This window comes from Pongo abelii, chromosome 16 (assembly GCF_028885655.2).
Source record: "Pongo abelii isolate AG06213 chromosome 16, NHGRI_mPonAbe1-v2.0_pri, whole genome shotgun sequence".
Classification (NCBI taxonomy): domain Eukaryota; kingdom Metazoa; phylum Chordata; class Mammalia; order Primates; family Hominidae; genus Pongo; species Pongo abelii.
The window spans coordinates 65,906,536-65,923,205 of record NC_072001.2 but is presented as its reverse complement, the minus strand read 5'-3'; the positions used below and the strand labels follow the sequence as shown (position 1 = coordinate 65,923,205).

General features: G+C 43.2%; 1 long non-coding RNA gene across 5 annotated transcripts in view; it reads left to right on the top strand.

Annotated features, from left to right (window-relative positions):
* Positions 1-16,670, top strand: part of LOC112129045 (uncharacterized) — a 56,478-nt gene that overhangs the window by 18,576 nt on the left and 21,232 nt on the right. For 3 of the 5 annotated variants that reach the window (XR_008513633.2, XR_010137475.1, XR_010137472.1), the window contains exon 1: positions 180-303. The exons of the other annotated variants lie outside the window; for them this stretch is intronic. This is a non-coding gene — a long non-coding RNA (uncharacterized LOC112129045). Of the gene's footprint in view, positions 1-179; positions 304-16,670 lie in introns of those variants that run through there. 5 annotated transcript variants of the gene reach the window in all.

Sequence of the window (16,670 nt, the reverse complement as noted above, 5' to 3'; positions counted from 1 at the left end):
CCTCAGGTGATCCACTTGCCTCAGCCTCCCAAAGTGCTGGGATTACAGGCATGAGCCACCACTCCTGGCCCTGGGAGCCTTTTTGATTCCTGAGTTGGTTCCAAGCACAGAGTATGTATTCCATCAACATTAGTCACTGCTGTCTCTGGTATGATGATGGTTCTGTTTGTAAGGCCCATGGTTACCCAGTTGAGAGCTAAATTCCTACCAAGACTGCAGCAGTGCCTACAACATTGCTATGTCATGGGGCGTCAGAACTGCTGGTGACCTTCCAGGCCATCCTGCTCTATTTCACCTTCACGAGTAAGGATATTTTTTTTCTTCCAACTTTTATTTTAGGTTCAAGGGGTACATGTGCAGGTTTGTTACATGGATAAATTACATGTCACGGGGATTTGGTGTACAGATAATGTTGTCACCCAGGTAGGTATAATACCCAATAGGTAGTTTTTCAATTCTCACCCTCCCCTCACCTTTACCCTCAAATAGGCCCCAGTGTCTATTATTCTCTTCTTTGTGTCCATGTGTACTCAGTGTTTAGCTCTCACTTACAAGGGAGAACATGTGGTATTTGATTTTCTGTTCTTGCATTAATTCACTTAGGATTATGGCCACCATCTCCAACCATGTTGTTGCAAAGGCCATTATCTCATTTTTTTTAATAGCTGCACAGTATTCCATGGTGTAGATGTACCACATTTTCTTTATTTAGTCCACCATTGATGGACATCTAGGTTGACTGTATGTCTTTGCTATTGTGAAGAGTGCTGCAATGAACATACATGTACTTGTGTCTTTATGGTAGAATGATTTATATATCTTTAGGTATGAATTACTGGGTAGAATGGCAGTTCTATTTTAAGTTATTTGAGAAAAATCCATACTGCTTTCCACAGTGGCTGAACTAATTACATTCCCACCAGCATTGTATAAGCGTTGCCTTTTCTCTACAACGTCGCTGGCATCTGTTATTTTTTGATTATTGGTATTTCATTGTGGTTTTGATTTGCATTTCTCTAATGATGAGTAACATTGAGTATTTTTTTTCTGTGCTTGTTGGCTGCATGTATGTCTTCTTTTGAGAAGTGTCCATGTCCTTTGCCTATTTTTTTAATGGGGTTGTTTGTTTTTTTGCTTGTTGATTTGTTTGAGTTCCTTATAGATTCTGGATATTACACTTTCGTTGGATGCAAAATTTGCTAATATTTTCTCCCATTTGTAGGTTGTCTGTTTACTATATTAATAGTTTCTTTGGCTGTGCGGAAGCTCTTTAGTTTAATTAGGTCTCACTTGTCTTTTTTTTTTGACACAGGATCTCGCTCTGTCACCCAGGTTGGAGTGCAGTGGTGTGATCACGGCTCACTGCAGCCTCGATTTCCTGGGTACAAGCAGTCTTCCCACTTCAGCCTCCTGAATAGATGGGACTACAGATGCATGCCACCATGGTGGGCTATTTTTTAAATTTTTTGTAGGATAGGTTTTGCCATGTTGCCCGGGCTGGTATTTTTGTTTTTGTTATAGTTGCTTTTGGAGTCTTCATCATGAAGCCTTTGCCTCAGCTCATGTCCAGGATGGTGTTTCCTAGATTTTCTTCTAGGGTCATTAGAGTTTTAGGTTTTACATTTAACTCGTTAATCCATCTTGAGTTGATTTTTGTATATGGTGAAAGGTAGGGGTCCAGTTTCAGCCTTCTGCATATGGCTAGCCAATTATTCCAGCAGCATTTATTGAATAGGAAGTCATTTCCTCACTGCTTGTTTTTGTCAGCTTTGTTGAAGATCAGATGGTTGTAGGTATATGGCTTTAATTCTGGGTTCTATAACCTATTCCATTGGTCTATGTGTCTGTTTTTGTACCAGTACCGTACTGTTTTAGTTACTGTAATACAGTTTCAAGTCAGGTAATGTGATGCCTCCAGCTTTGTTCTTATGTCTTAGAATTGCTTTGGCTATTAAGGCTCTTTTTTGGCTTGAAATACATTTTAGAATGATATTTTATAATTCTGTGAAAAATGTCATTGGTAGTTTGACAGGAATAGCATTGAATTTGTAAGTAGCTTTGGGCAGTACGGCCATTTTAACAACATTGATTCTTTCTATCCATGAGCATGGAATGTTTTTCTATTTGTTTGTGTTGTCTCTGATTTTTTTTGAGCAGTGTTTTGCATGGTTTTTCTCATTTCCATTTTGCTTAGTTCAGCTCTGATTTTGGTTATTTCTTTTCTTCTGCTACCTTTGGAGCTGGTTTGCTCTCGTTTTTCCAGTTCCTCTAGATGTAATGTTAGCTCATTTATTTGAGGCCTGTCTAACTTCTTGTGTTGGCATTTAGTGCTATAAACATTCCTCTTAGTACTGCTTTAGCTGTGAGATTCTGGTATGTTGTATCTTTGTTTTCGTTTGTTTCAAAGACTGTATTCATTTCTGTCTTAATTTCATTATTTACACAAAAGTCATTCAGAAGCAGATTGCTTAATTTCCATTTAATTGTATGGTTTTGAGAGATCTTGGTATTGATTTCTATTTTTATTGCACTGTAGTCCGAGAGTGTGGTTGGTATGATTTTGATTTTTTTGAATTTGTTGAGAATTGCTTTATGGTTAAGGGTGTGGTCAGTTTTAGAGTATGTGTCATGTGCAGATGAAAAGAATGTATATCTTGGTTTTTGTTGGGTAGAATATTCTGTAGATGTCTATTAAGTCTATTTGGTCAAGTGTCAAGTTTAGGTCAAAAATATCTTGTATTAATAGTATTCTGCCTCAATCAGCTGTCCAACACTGTCAGTGGGGTGTTGAAGTCTACCACTTTTGCCGTGTGGTTATCTAAGTCTTTTCTTAAGTCTCTAAGAACTTGTTCTATGAATCTGGGGCTCCAGTGTTGGGTGCACATATATTCAGGACAGTTAAGTCTCCTTGGAATTGAACACTTTATCATTATTTAAAGCCCTTCTTTGTCCTTTGTGATTATTGTGGGTTTAAAGTTGGTTTTGTCTGAAATAAGAATAGGGACCTCTGCTCTTTTTTATTTTCCATTTGCTTCATACATCTTTCTCCATCTCTTTACTTTGAGCCTGGGGGTGTCCCTGCATTTGAGATGGGTTTCTTGAAGACAGCATATAGTTGGGTCTTGCTTCTTTATCCAACTTCCCACTCTGTGCCTTTTAAGTGGGGTGTTTAACCCGTTTACATTCAACGTTAATAATGATATATGTGGATTTGGTCCTGTCATCCTGTTGTTAGCTGGTTGTTATGTAGACTTGGTCAGGAGGTTTGGTCAACCTTTATAACTACCTACCTGTGCGAGGCACTGCTCTGACTCTAGGGACACAGATGAAGACAAATGCTTGACAACAATCACAGGCTTACCATGTACAAGGCTCTGTGCTAAGCCCTGTACTAGCTACATTCATCAGGGCTCATTTGGTGACAGTCAACAAAAATTCAACTGAGACCAATATAAGTGGAGGATTTATTGGAAGGACCTTGGGCTAGCTTAGAGAACCAGGAAGGAAGAGCTATGGGAGGTAGGGCAGCTCTGAGATCCTGGGGACCAATTCTCTTTCTTTTTTTTCTCTCCTGCCTGATTTTTCCTGCATGCCCAGGAACGAAGCTTTCAGAAGCAGCTCTGAGGTCAAATCCCTCTCAGCTTCCAAAAAAGAAAATAAAAAGAAGTTCTTCCCTGCTGGCTCCATTTAGAAAAATTATGGGGAAGGGCTTTAGCCTGGTTTGAGACACTTGTCCATCCTTGGCCCAATTACTTATTTGGGGGCTGGGGTAGGCAGGAAGCAGGAAAGAGAGGAGGAGTCAGGGAACTGAAACCAGTCCAGGCAGGGTCTCCTGTCTCCCATTCCCCTGGTAAGAGCACAGAGGTGCTCTGAATATACAGTTGGCCAGATTGCAAAAGGCCAGATTGTTTATTTATTTATTTATTATTATTATACTTTAAGCTCTAGGGTACATGTGCACAGTGTGCAGGTTTGTTACATAGGTATACGTGTGCCATGTTGGTTTGTTGCAGCCATCAACTCGTCATTTACATTAGGTACTTCTCCTAATGCTATCCCTCCCCTAGCCCCCAACAGGCCCCAGTGTGTGATGTTCCTCATCCTGCGTCCATGTGTTCTCATTGTTCAACTCCCATCTATGAGTGAGAACATGTGGTGTTTGGTTTTCTGTCCTTGTGATAGTTTGCTTAGAATGATGGTTTCCAGCTTCATCCATGTCCCTGCAAAGGACATGAACTCATCCTTTTTTATGGCTGCATATTATTCCATGGTTTATATGTGCCACATTTTCTTAATCCAGTCTATCATTGATGGACATCTGGGTTGGTTCCGAGTCTTTGCTATTGTGAATAGTTCCACAATAAACATATATGTGCAGGTGTCTTTATATTGCATGATTTATAATCATTTGGGTATATACCCAGTAATGAGATCGCTGGGTGAAATGGTATTTCTAGTTCTAGATCCTTGAGGAATCGCCACACTGTCTTCCACAATGGTTGAACTAATTTACACTCCCACCAACAGTGTAAGAGCGTTCCTATTTCTCCATATCCTCTCCAGCATCTGTTGTTTCCTGACTTTTTTATGATTGCCATTCTAACTGGTGTGAGATGGTATCTCGTGGTTTTGATTTGCATTTCTCTGATGACCAGTGATGATGAGGATTTTTTTGTATGTCTGTTGGCTGCATAAATGTCTTCTTTTGAGAAGTGTCTGTTCATATCCTTTGCCCACTTTTTGATGGGGTGGTTTTTTTCTTGTAAATTTCTTTAAGTTCATTGTAGATTCTGGATATTAGCCCTTTGTCAGATGGATATATTGCAAAAATTTTCTCCCATTCTCTAGGTTGCCTGTTCACTCTGATGATAGTTTCTTTTGCTGTGCAGAAGCTCTTTAGTTTAATTAGATCCCATTTATCTATTTTGGCTTTTGTTGCCATTGCTTTTGGTGTTTTAGTCATGAAGTCTTTTCCCACACCTATGTTCTGAATGGTATTGCCTAGGTTTTCTCCTAGGGTTTTTATGATTTTAGGTCTTACATTTAAGTCTTGAATCCATCTTGAGTTAATTTTTGTGTAAGGTGTAAGGAAGGGATCCAGTTTCAGCTTTCTACATATGGCTAGCCAGTTTTCCCAGCACCATTTATTAAATAGGGAATCCTTTCCCCATTGCTTGTTTTTGTCAGGTTTGTCAAAGATCAGATGGTTGTAGATGTGTGGTGTTATTTCTGAGGCCTCTGTTCTGTTCCATTGGTCTATATATCTGTTTTGGTACCAGTACCATGCTGTTTTGGTTACTGTAGCCTTGTAGTATAGTTTGAAGTCAGGCAGGCAGCGTGATGCCTCCAGCTTTGTTCTTTTTGCTTAGGATTGTCTTGGCTATGTGGGCTCTTTTTTGCTTCCATATGAAATTTAAAATAGTTTTTTCCAATTCTGTGAAGAAAGTCATTAGTAGCTTGATGGGGATAGCAATGAATCTATAAATTACCTTGGGCAGTATGGCCATTTTCACGGTATTGACTCTTCCTATCCATGAGCCTGGAATGTTCTTCCAGTTGTTTGTGTCCTCATTTATTTCACTGAGCAGCGGTTTGTAGTTACCCTTGAAGAGGTCCTTCACATCCCTTGTAAGTTGTATTCCTAGGTATTTTATTCTTTTTTTATAATTGTGAATGGGAGTTCACTCATGATTTGGCTCTTTGTTTTTCTGTTATTGGTGTATAGGAATGCTTGTGATTTTTGCACATTGATTTTGTATCCTGAGACTTCGCTCAAGTTGCTTATCAGCTTAAGGAGATTTTGGGCTGAGACTATGGGCTTTTCTAAATATACAATCATGTCATCTGCAAACAGAGACCATTTGATTTCTTCTTTTTCTGATTGAATACTCTTTATTTCTTTCTCTTGCCTGATTGTCTTGGCCAGAACTTCCAATACTATGTTGAATAGGAGTGGTGAGAGAGGGCATCCTTCTGCCGGTTTTCAAAGGGAATGCTTCCAGTTTTTGCCCATTCAGTATGACACTGGCTGTGGGTTTGTCATAAATAGCTTTTATTATTTTGAGATACATCCCATCAATACCTAGTTTATTGAGACTTTTTAGCATGAAAGGCTGTTGAATTTTGTTGAAGGCCTTTTCTGCATCTTTTGAGATAATCATGTGTTTTTTGTCATTGGTTCTGTTTATGTGATGGATTACATTTATTGATTTGCGTACGTTGAACCAGGCTTGCATCCCAGGGATGAAGCCAACTTGATCATGGTGGATAAGCTTTTCGATGTGCTGCTGGATTCGGTTTGCCAGTATTTTATTGAGGATTTTCGCATCGATGGTCATCAGGGATATTGGCAAAAGGCCAGATTGTTAAACATCTATATTTGGCTAAAGTTGAGGCTGAAGCCAAAAGTCACAACTGAATTTTGAGATTCCAGAAGAAATCTGAAATTGTATTAAATAAGTATTATTGTTATGATGATGTTATTATCAAAAAGGTTAGTAGTTACGTGTTAAAGGGTGAGAACTGTTATTTCTCAGTGCAATGTAATTTCCCCACTGGTGCTCCTGTGACCATTATACTTTGACACAGAATAGTCACTCATTTCAACTAATATTTAATAATATCTGTTATGCCAAGCAGAATATAATTCAGAAAAAAAAGTTTTTCAATAATATGTTTTCTAGAAAGAACTTTGTACCTATAATTCATTCTTGGGCAAATCTCTGCTCAGTATGGCAAGCTGGCTACATTGGGCATTCAAAAAGCCTCTGAACCATACCAGGCAGGCCAGTCTGGGTTTAATTCATTCCAGTCCGCATGGCCGCTCTGTGCAGCTAGTTTCTGCAAGGGCCCCTGAGCTGTGAGGAGTTTGAGTCGTCCTGTCAGCCCCACTCAGAGGCATTTGGCCTGCAGAGAAATTTTCTGATTTTCTCTAAACTTTGAGGAAAGACAGTTCAAAGATCTAGATCTATGCCTTCAGCCTCACCCATGGCACTTACTCTCTGTAAGCCTCATGCCTTGCTCTTTGTTTATTTGCACCTGACTCATCTTCCTGCAGACTGTGTGCTTCCTGAGGGCAAACTCCCTGTCTGTTCATCCTTGGATTTTCTGCACCTGGCCCATGCCTGGCCCACAGGGTCCTGGAGCACTGACTATGAGCCAGGAACTGTGTTGATGTTTCATGAGCTCATCTGATTTAATATCTAGAAAGTTTCCATGTACCTCCATCTCTAAGACCACTGTCATATGTATCTACTGGAAGAATTGACTTGTGAACATTGACTTGTGCCTAAGACAGTCCTTGGAACATAGAAAATTGCCCAATAAGATAAAATATGAGTTTTGGAAACCACTTGAAATAGGTATGAAGTGTTTATTCACTTAACACCTCTGACAAGCACTGCTCTAGGAGCAGAGAAAAGGGGGGATTGAGACATCAAAGAATTACACAAAATGACTGGGCAATGCCTGCAATGTGGTCACTGCGAAGGCTGAATATTGTCTATTTGCTGTGATTATATAAAAAGTATAGGATCTGAAAATAAAACCTGGAAGTGAAATATTGACCAAAAGAATTCTAATGAGGGTTTCTTTTTCAAGATTTAAAAGCTAAGCATCAATTCAACTTAGCTGTTTATTTACTAATTTATATCCCCACCTTACTCCATAAGAATCTAAGGAGGCTTAGAAGCTGGTCTGTGCATCAGCCAAGGCCAATCTGAGAGGCTACAGGCCTTTGTTCTTCCATTGCCTCAAGGGCCAGACCTGGAAAGAGAGAGCAGGGTTTCTCCAGGGCCTGCCTGCCTCGGAATTACCTGGGTGCTTACGAACAAGAGTGGTGGCTGGACCCCTCCCCCGGCACTTGCTGAGTCACAGTCTCTGTGGTTGAGGTGCCAGATTGATATTTTTCTGAAACTCCTTGGGGCATTCATTCAGCAGGTTACATTTTGCCAGGGTTAACACCCATTTTGCACCTCTGCCAGGGTGAGGATGTGGTTAGGGGAGGAGGGCACGGGTCCTCATCGCAGCCCCATGTCTGCTGTGGGAAGACTGTGATTAGGGACACCTCTTATCCTCAAGGCTGGCCAAGAGCTGGTGGGGAGCTGGCCCTGCTTCCAGCCCTGTGGGCAGTGACAGTGAGAGGGAACAGGACATGAACTGTCATCTGTGGCAGTGACCCTCCAAGTGTGGCCCGTGAGGCAGCAGCACGGGCATCACCAGGGAATGTAATGGAGATGCAAACTCTTTGGGCCGTGCCCCAAACTCACTGAATCAGAGACGAGGGGACTCAGCACCTGTGTGTTACACCCTGTGGGTGATTCTGACTGGCATTTCAATGTTGGCAAATCACTGATCTGTAGACCCTTCTCCTAATTATCTTCTTCTAATCTCCCTGCAGCCATTTGAGGTGAGGGGTGGCAGCGCCCCATTTTGGAGAGCTTAGTTATCTGCTGTGTCCCAAAGCCTGCCAGGAGCAGAGGCGGGACCCAAGTCCAGGCCAGGTGGCTTCTGGCTCCTTCCGTTCCTCAGGTATCCAAGAGCAGCTGGTGGTGGCAGGAGTGGCCACTTTCCTCCTCCACACCTTGAGAGAGGGTCTGGGAGGGTGTGAGGGAATGCGGGGAGCAGCCTCATAGCCAGCAAGGCCTCTGGGGAAGCAGGGAGCCCCCACGTGCATTCCCGTGCTGTCTCACACCCACCCCGCCCCTGCATAGCCCTGGCCTCCCCATGGCCCTTACCGCATCAGGGAGCCCAGGAATGGTGTGTCCAGGTTAAGAGCCTGGAAATGAAATTTTCATTGAAAAAAAGTCCTTCCGGGTTTACAAGGTGTGTGAAGGGATGGTGCTCATACCTGAGAGGGCGTCCGTGGATTAGGAACGTCAAAATGATGAGGGGCCCCTCACCTGCCAGCACCACTGTGGGTAGGGTGGACCCTGCCCCTCCTGGCCACCTTGCTGTGCGGGCAGTGGTAGCAGGTTCCCGCCACAGACGAGGAAGCTGAGCCTCAGTGAGCAGAGGGCAGTGCCAGGGCTCAGTAGGGATGTGGACACCTAGACCACTCTCTGCTGCAGCCTACCCTGGGCTCGCGTCCTGCACTTCCTGGCAGAGGCCGGTCCAGGCTTCCAGTTGCTTGGGGAGAGGCTAGTCTCACTGTAGTTTCTGTCTGTCCAACCCAGCTTCTCCCTCTGTGCAAAAGGGTGGCTGGGTTAATATCAAATGTTTTCATGTCAACCTACAATTTGGATTTCCCGAAGGTGTTTGGTCTGGGGAATAGAGGGGTGAAGGATGAAGTTTCTCCATCTTAGTTTTTAAATGATGAGGAAAACCTCATGCTTCCTGAGTTGGGAGAAGCACTTGCCTTAGAGTCAGAAAAAGCTAAGGTGGAATTGTCATTTCTCTCCCTTCCCGTATTTAACAGCTTGCACCTCAGTTTCTTTATGTAACAGCTTGCATCTCATGGGACAACGCAACCCGTGTGGCAGAATTTTTGTGAAGAGTCAACGAAATAGTGTATGTGATCGCTCGAGCAGTGACCGGTGCAGAGGTGCCGAAGAAATGCTTGTTACTTTCTTTCTAGGTACCGCAGAGTCCGTGTTCACACAGTGTAAATGCCATCTGTGGGAATTTAGGACACTGTCACTAGAGACGCAGTAGTTTAAATCACAGACATAATTAAGAAAACCCAATATACTATAATTCAGAAAATCCAAATCTGCAAACCAAATAAAGGCAAATTATTCTCTTTGCAGAAGGATTCTTCTATTTAAAAAAAAAAAAAAAAAAAAAAGCCCAGACAAACAACCCAAAACATGCCCAGAGATCCCCTTAAAATCATGTATTGATTTTATTTTATTCAGTCTCTTCTGGAATATATTTATTGGGTAAAGCATAGATTTAGTGACCACCTGGGCATCTCCAGCTCAGAATTGCCCCAAGTAGTAGGAGAAATTTGCTTTTTTTTTTTTTTTTTTTTTGAGACAGAGTCTTGCACTGTCACCCAGGCTGGAGTGCAGTGGTGCGATCTCGGCTCACTGCAACTTCCACCTCCCGGGTTCAAGCGATTCTCCTGCCTCAGCCTCCCGAGTAGCTGGGACTATAGACACATGCCACCATGCCTGACTAATTTTTGTATTTTTAGTAGAGACGGGGTTTCACCGTGTTAGGCAGGATGGCCTCGATCTCCTGACCTTGTGAGCCGCCTGCCTTGGCCTCTTGAAGTGCTGGGATTACAGGCATGAACCACTGTGCCTGGCTGGAATTTTTTTTTTTAAATTAAAGAACCTTGAGCTCAAAAAGATTTAAAAAAAAAATTCCACTTGAAAATTCTTGGCATAAATGTCCCATTATTCTGACCTACATGACCTATGGGTATAGGTCAGAACAATGGAACATTTGTTCTATACCCATAAAGAAAATGCCACAAAGCGAAGTGTCCATAAATCCACAGTAAGTCCTTACTTAATGTCATTAGGTTCTTGGAAACTGTGACTTTGAGCAAAATGACGTATGATGGGCGAAACCAATTTTTTTCCTCATCCACGTTATAATGAAATCACATTGAACAAAATGACATTATTTGAAAACTTGCTGTCTGTTGCTTCTCTTAAAGTCGAAGTCTCCAAGAACCTATTGATGACCTTAGGTGAGGACCTGCTGTACGGAACTGCAATTCACAGGAGAAACCATTCTCACTGGACACTCGCTGGGCCTCTCTCTCTTTATCAAAATCATTTATTAACTCTGTGGCCTTGAGCCTTGGGTGATGCCTCCGAGCTTCAGCATCTGCATCTGTGAACAAGGCTGGGACAGATGCAGGCGTCAGACAACGGGTTCACATCAGGTCTCGCTCCGAAATGCCAGTTTTCTTCCCTGTGATGCTGGTAATGGGAGGTTGGGCCATGACTATTGGGACCATTTCTGTGCTGTCATAAAAACACTTGTTATTATTTTGACATGAAACGGTCTTTTAAGCTGGTGCTGTGAGCACATGTTTCACCCTTAGCAAACTGGGGGAAAAGGCTTTGATTTGAGGGTTACCAGGCTTAGCTGGGCGCAGGTGGGAATGAGGACACCAGGCAGATGCCGTGCCAATTGCATGAATGCCCATTTTCAGACCACTTGGAGCCTCTGCCGCTGGACCCACAAACTTGTGGGAAACTCCTAGGCGGCTTCTTAAACCCAGGCTTCAGGTCAGACTCCTGGAGGATCTGTATTTAAAACATACAGGTGCTCGGGACCTAGCCCCGATGAGCTGAATTCGAATCCTCGGGATGTTGTCATGCAGCGTATCCGATTCTAGGCTATCATCATGGAACTGAAGGCCCTTTTCATGGTCTCCCGCCCAGGGCAGCCCAAATCACTTTAGGGTTCAAGTAATAGCCAGTGTGCCTTCTGCCACATTCCTTTCCCATGCCGGATCTTTTTCGTTTTATTCCAGCCTCATAAGCATTGCTTTTGTGCTTGGCAAGGTAGTAGACGTGCAGCGAGCATTTCATGCAAGAATTTTGCTGATTAGGACAGAGGCTCAGGGGTAAGGAGGCTTGTCCAAGCTCGCACAGCTGGAAAGTGAGGACAGCAGGATTCAAAGTCAGTTTCAGCTCCAAAGCCTGTGGTCTTTCCACCACCTGCAAATAAGCCAGTAACACCTGGGCCTGCAATCTGCAATCCATGAGCCAAATCCAGCCCGCTGCTTATTTTTGCACAGCCAGGGAGCCAAGAATAGCTTTTACATTTTTAAAATGTTAAAAAAAAACAACATGCACATTAAAAAAAAAATGCAACGACAGAGGCTGTATGTGGCCTGCTAAGCCTAAAATATTTACCATCTGGCCCTTTAAAGGAAAAACTTGCCAGTTGCTAAGACTGTGACATATGTCCCCTCCTGAGCTCACCCTGGGATGGCTGGTGAGATGACACTGGGTCAGTGTGTCCATCCAAAGCTTCATTATCAAAAACACAGCAGTGCTGAGTCATTAATGTGACTTAGGTCTTCAAAGACTTTTCGTAATCATTTTGCTGGCTTGGCCCGAAAGTGGCACATGTTCCTCTGGATGCGCCAGTGTTTGCTAGAATATCACAGAAAGCTGAGGGCTTTCACATTTGTCACCTGCCACATAAGAGTTTTCCAAGCCAGATGCAGTGACACACACCTGTAATCTCAACGCTTTGGGAGGCCGAGGCAGGCAGATAGCTTGAGCTCAGGAGTTTGAGAGCAGCCTGGACAACACAGTGAAATCCTATCTTTACAAAAAATACCAAAAAATTAGCCAGGCGTGATGGTGTGTGCCTGTGGTCCCAGCTACTCTGGAGGCTGAGGTGGGAGGACCACCTGAGCCTGGGGAGGTTGATGCTGCAGTGAGCTGTGATTGTGCCACTGCGCTCCAGCCTGGGCAACAGAGCTAGACTGTCTCCAAAAAAAAAGAAAGAAAGGGAAAAAAATGAGTTTTCCATTAAGGGGTTAAGGGGCCTCCAGGGGCTGAGGCCAATGGTTGTTCCCTTATATCAGAAGCCAGAACAATCACTGACCCAGTCCTATTATGTCCACTCTTGGCTGATCCTGGCAAAAATCTGTGAGGTTGAAGAGACAAAATTGTTCTCCCAAGTAAAAAACAGAATCTTCTTCCTTACAGAAAATCAAACTGTGGCTCAAAGAGCATAGGGATTTGCACAAGCACACAAAATGGTGGCACCCCCTTTGAACCTTGTTGGTCTTCTCATCTAAACATTGTGCTGCTCTAGCTTACAATGCCATGGCTGGGCACTGGCTCAGTGCCCTGTGTTTAGAAAGAATACCCCACACTTACTTGGAGTTCACTAACAGATCCTTTCAAGGCTTCTGCCGTTCTCTAGAGATATATTCATTTGTTTTGATCTATTTTCTATTGATTAGGATATTACATTACTCCAAGTAGATATTAAGTTATAAGAGACTCATTGGATTCTTGAATAGAAGTGCTGTAATTTTCTCCGATAGGATAGATGACAACCCCAAAGGTTATAGTTTTGCTGCCTGATAGGATAATTAATTTCATAACTAATTTAGTAATCTTAATTGCAGTATTCTTTTTTCTCAGTGATGATGAATATTCTATATATCTTTAAATGAATCTTGTCATTCTGCTGGTTCTTTCATTAGTGAGTTAAATCTTTGACACATGCTCACTATATATTTGTATGAGCCAAGTTTTTAACTTTTGAAATATAGACTTTGACATCCTCATCATGCCTACAAAAATAGAGACCTCCAAGATCAAATCCACCAAGCTGCAGTGGTCACGCTGGAGTCTGGAGTCTTCTCTCTGTGGGTGTATTGATCTGTAAAGAGGTGGCCCGGGGTGGTGGAAACCTTTGGATAGCACAGCTCGGTTTAGCTCTTGGCTCCACCTTTTAAAAGCTGTGTCATCTTGGCTGACTTGTAAGATGTCTCTCAGTTTTAGTGTCCTCAGCCATAAAGTGGATATAATGCTCCATTTATATAATGTTGTTATATAAAAATTAAATAACAAATAATAATAGAAGACAGTGGTTGAGGATACAAATTCTGAGCCAGGCTGCCAGGGTTTGCTTCTTGGATCTGTTATTTCCTATTTGCACAAAATTTTCTAGTTGCATTTGATTTTATTGTGCTTCCATTTCCTCATTTATAAAATGGGGTTGCTGGTCATGGTGGCTCACGCCTGTAATCCCAGCACTTTGGGAGGCCGAGGCGGGCAAATCAAGAGGTCAGGAGATCGAGACCATCCTGGCTAACATGGTGAAACCCCGTCTCTACTAAAAATACAAAAAAATTAGCCGGGCGCTGTGGCGGGTGCTTGTGGTCCCAGCTACTCAGGAGGCTGAAGCAGGAGAATGGCGTGAACCCAGGAGGCGGAGCTTGCAGTGAGCTGAGATGGCGCCACTGCACTCCAGCCTGGGCAACGGAGCAAGACTCCATCTCAAAAAAATAACAATAAAAAATAAAAAATAAAATAAAATGGGGTTAGACCCTACCTCAGTATTTAAAAAGCCCTTGGAACTGTAGTCGACTGGTATATTGTAAGCACTTAATAAATGTTATCTGTGATGAGGAAAATAATGATATTCATAAAATACCCAGTAGAGCACCTAGTGTATGATTTATTGTCAAAGAATTGGTAGCTGCCAAAGATCAAGGATACTCACCATCCAGACTCAGAGTCATGGCAAAAGGCCTGTTAATACATAAAAACGAAAAGTTTCCAAGAAATAAAGAAATTTGCCCAAGATCACCCAGCCAGAACCAGAACCCAGGTCTCAGATTCCAGCCCAGATTCTGTCCCCTGTGCGGAACTTAGGAGCTAGACACTGAGCGCAAAGGACAACCAGCCCTGCCACACGGGCTGAGTGTCCTTCCTGCCAGACTCGTCTCTGTAGCTTTCATTGATTCCCTGCCCGAGGAAATGTCTTCCCCCTGCTGCTACTGCTGCTTCGAAATCAACACTTTTGTGGGGCCACAGGGGAAAGTCAGAGACTGAGCAAAACATACCAGGTCAGGGATGGTGCCATTTAGTCCCAGGAGCAGAAAAAAGACCAGGACTGTCCTGCGCCCTCCCCAACATTCCAATCCCTGGGGTCCTGAGCTCCATGCTCATGCCTCCAGTCAAAATAGTTAAAGATTTCCATCCTAAGTGATGATGAACAGGAAAAACAAACCCATACCATACCACATACCCAAATACCAGACATTCCTCACATGGTTTGCTGTGTAGGTGATTGGCCACAGACTTCTCTAGCTTCTCAGAGAGCAGGGATGGAGACTAGGGGTGGGGAGACCTGTACCCCGACCACTCATCCCAGAGTCTAGAAACAGGACTGGGATGGCTGCTGTCTGCAATAAGTTTGCTATCCTTTTCCATACCCATCAAGTAAGTCATATACTGGAATCCGGGTGTTACCAACATCACACTCTAGAGATGCATCAAAAACTAAACATTTGTTGAAGACCTACTGTGAGTCTGGAACCATGTTAGGGGCATGAGTGCTCAGTTAACTCTTGAAAGTGGATGCAATGGGGTTTTCATGGGTCACGTTTTCAAGATTGCTTTCATGTAGGTGTGAAGGAAAAGGGAACAAAATTTCGCTGCGTGCCTAGTATGTGGTCAAATGCTTGTTGGCCTTTTCCCATGCGACTGCTATCTGGCATTAGTTAGGGTACCTTGGCTTAAACATGGCAGAAGTGTATCTGGTTAGGGATTGGGAAGTCTGGAAGAATTAGGTTAGACAAACCGATCGACACTGCCACCAAAGATATAGATTCTTTGATTGCCTTCATTCCACCATCCTTGTGGGAGGCTCCATGATGAGGCTGGTGCTGCTTGTGGTCAGAAAGTGGCTTTTTCATTCACTACTGATAGGGAAGAGAGAGCCTGTTGGGGATATATGGTAGACATTATGTTTGATTTCCCAACATCGACTCCCCTCTGCCTTGTGGAGTGCAGCAATATTTTGGGGACTTGGCCTTAAGTCAAGGATAACACCGTTTTCATTGTTCACATTTTCAAGATTGCTTTCATGTAGCTGTGAAAGAAAAGGGAACAGTTTTTTTTTTTTTTTTTTTTTTTTTTTTTACTAAAAGAGTAGATTTTTATTAAGCGCTGTAAGTTTCTAGCAGCATTAACAGAACAACAGGCCAATTTCCATCACAGAACAACTCCTGAGGCATTCTCATTCCTTTCTGAAACTTCCACGAACTCCTGCAGTTTCCCCAAAGAAGCATCCATTCAAACTTACATGAATAAACTATGGAGCTTTTGTGGTGAGGTGGGCCAAAAAGGCAAGGAATTTGGAATCTGGGAATGGGAAAGAGAAATACATATTATCCACTCAGTAAACTGTCAAGAATGTGTTTCCTCTTATCTCCAGCAGACATCTTCTCTTATGTCCTTGGCCAGAATCAGGTTATATGTGCATTCCAGAGCCAGTCACTAGCAGGGGGAATGGTGTTATCCTTGACTTGAGACCAACTCCCCCCAAATATTGCTGGACTCCATAGGCAGAGGGGAGTAGATGCTGGGAAGTCAAGTACAATGTCTATCAACAGGCATGAAAGCTAAGACTTGCTCAGAGCCATGTCTCTCTGACGTTCAAAGCCCTTGTAGGTTCTTTTCACTTCATTGTACTACATGAGGCAAGAAAAGGGAAGAAAGGATTAGGGAGTTGAATTTCAAGTGCCCTTTTGGAGCATGCAGCTGCAGGAGGAAACTCTACCTCTTTAAAGTACCCTTTCCCCTCCACCTTTCCCTTCTTTTTCAGATGGTCCTCACATCCCACTGGCATTCAGACCGGGGACACCATTGTGTAGGGATTGGCTCACAGCGTCCGAGGTCCTTTCAATATTTCAGTAACAACTCCCGTTGGCTGGGCATGATGGCTCACACCAGTAATCCCAGCACTTTGGGAGGCTGAGGTGGGTGGATCGCTTGAGGTCAAGAGTTTGAGACCAGCCTGGGCAACATGACAAAACCCCATCTCTACTAAAATACAAAAATTAACTGGCTGTAGTGGCAGGTGCCTGTAATCCCAGCAACTCTGGAAGCTGAGGCAGGAGAATTGCTTGAACCTGGGAGGCAGAGGTTGCAGTGAGCCAGGATCGCGCCATTGCACTCCAGCCTGGGCAACAGAGCAAAATTCTGTCTCAAAAAACAAATAAACAACTC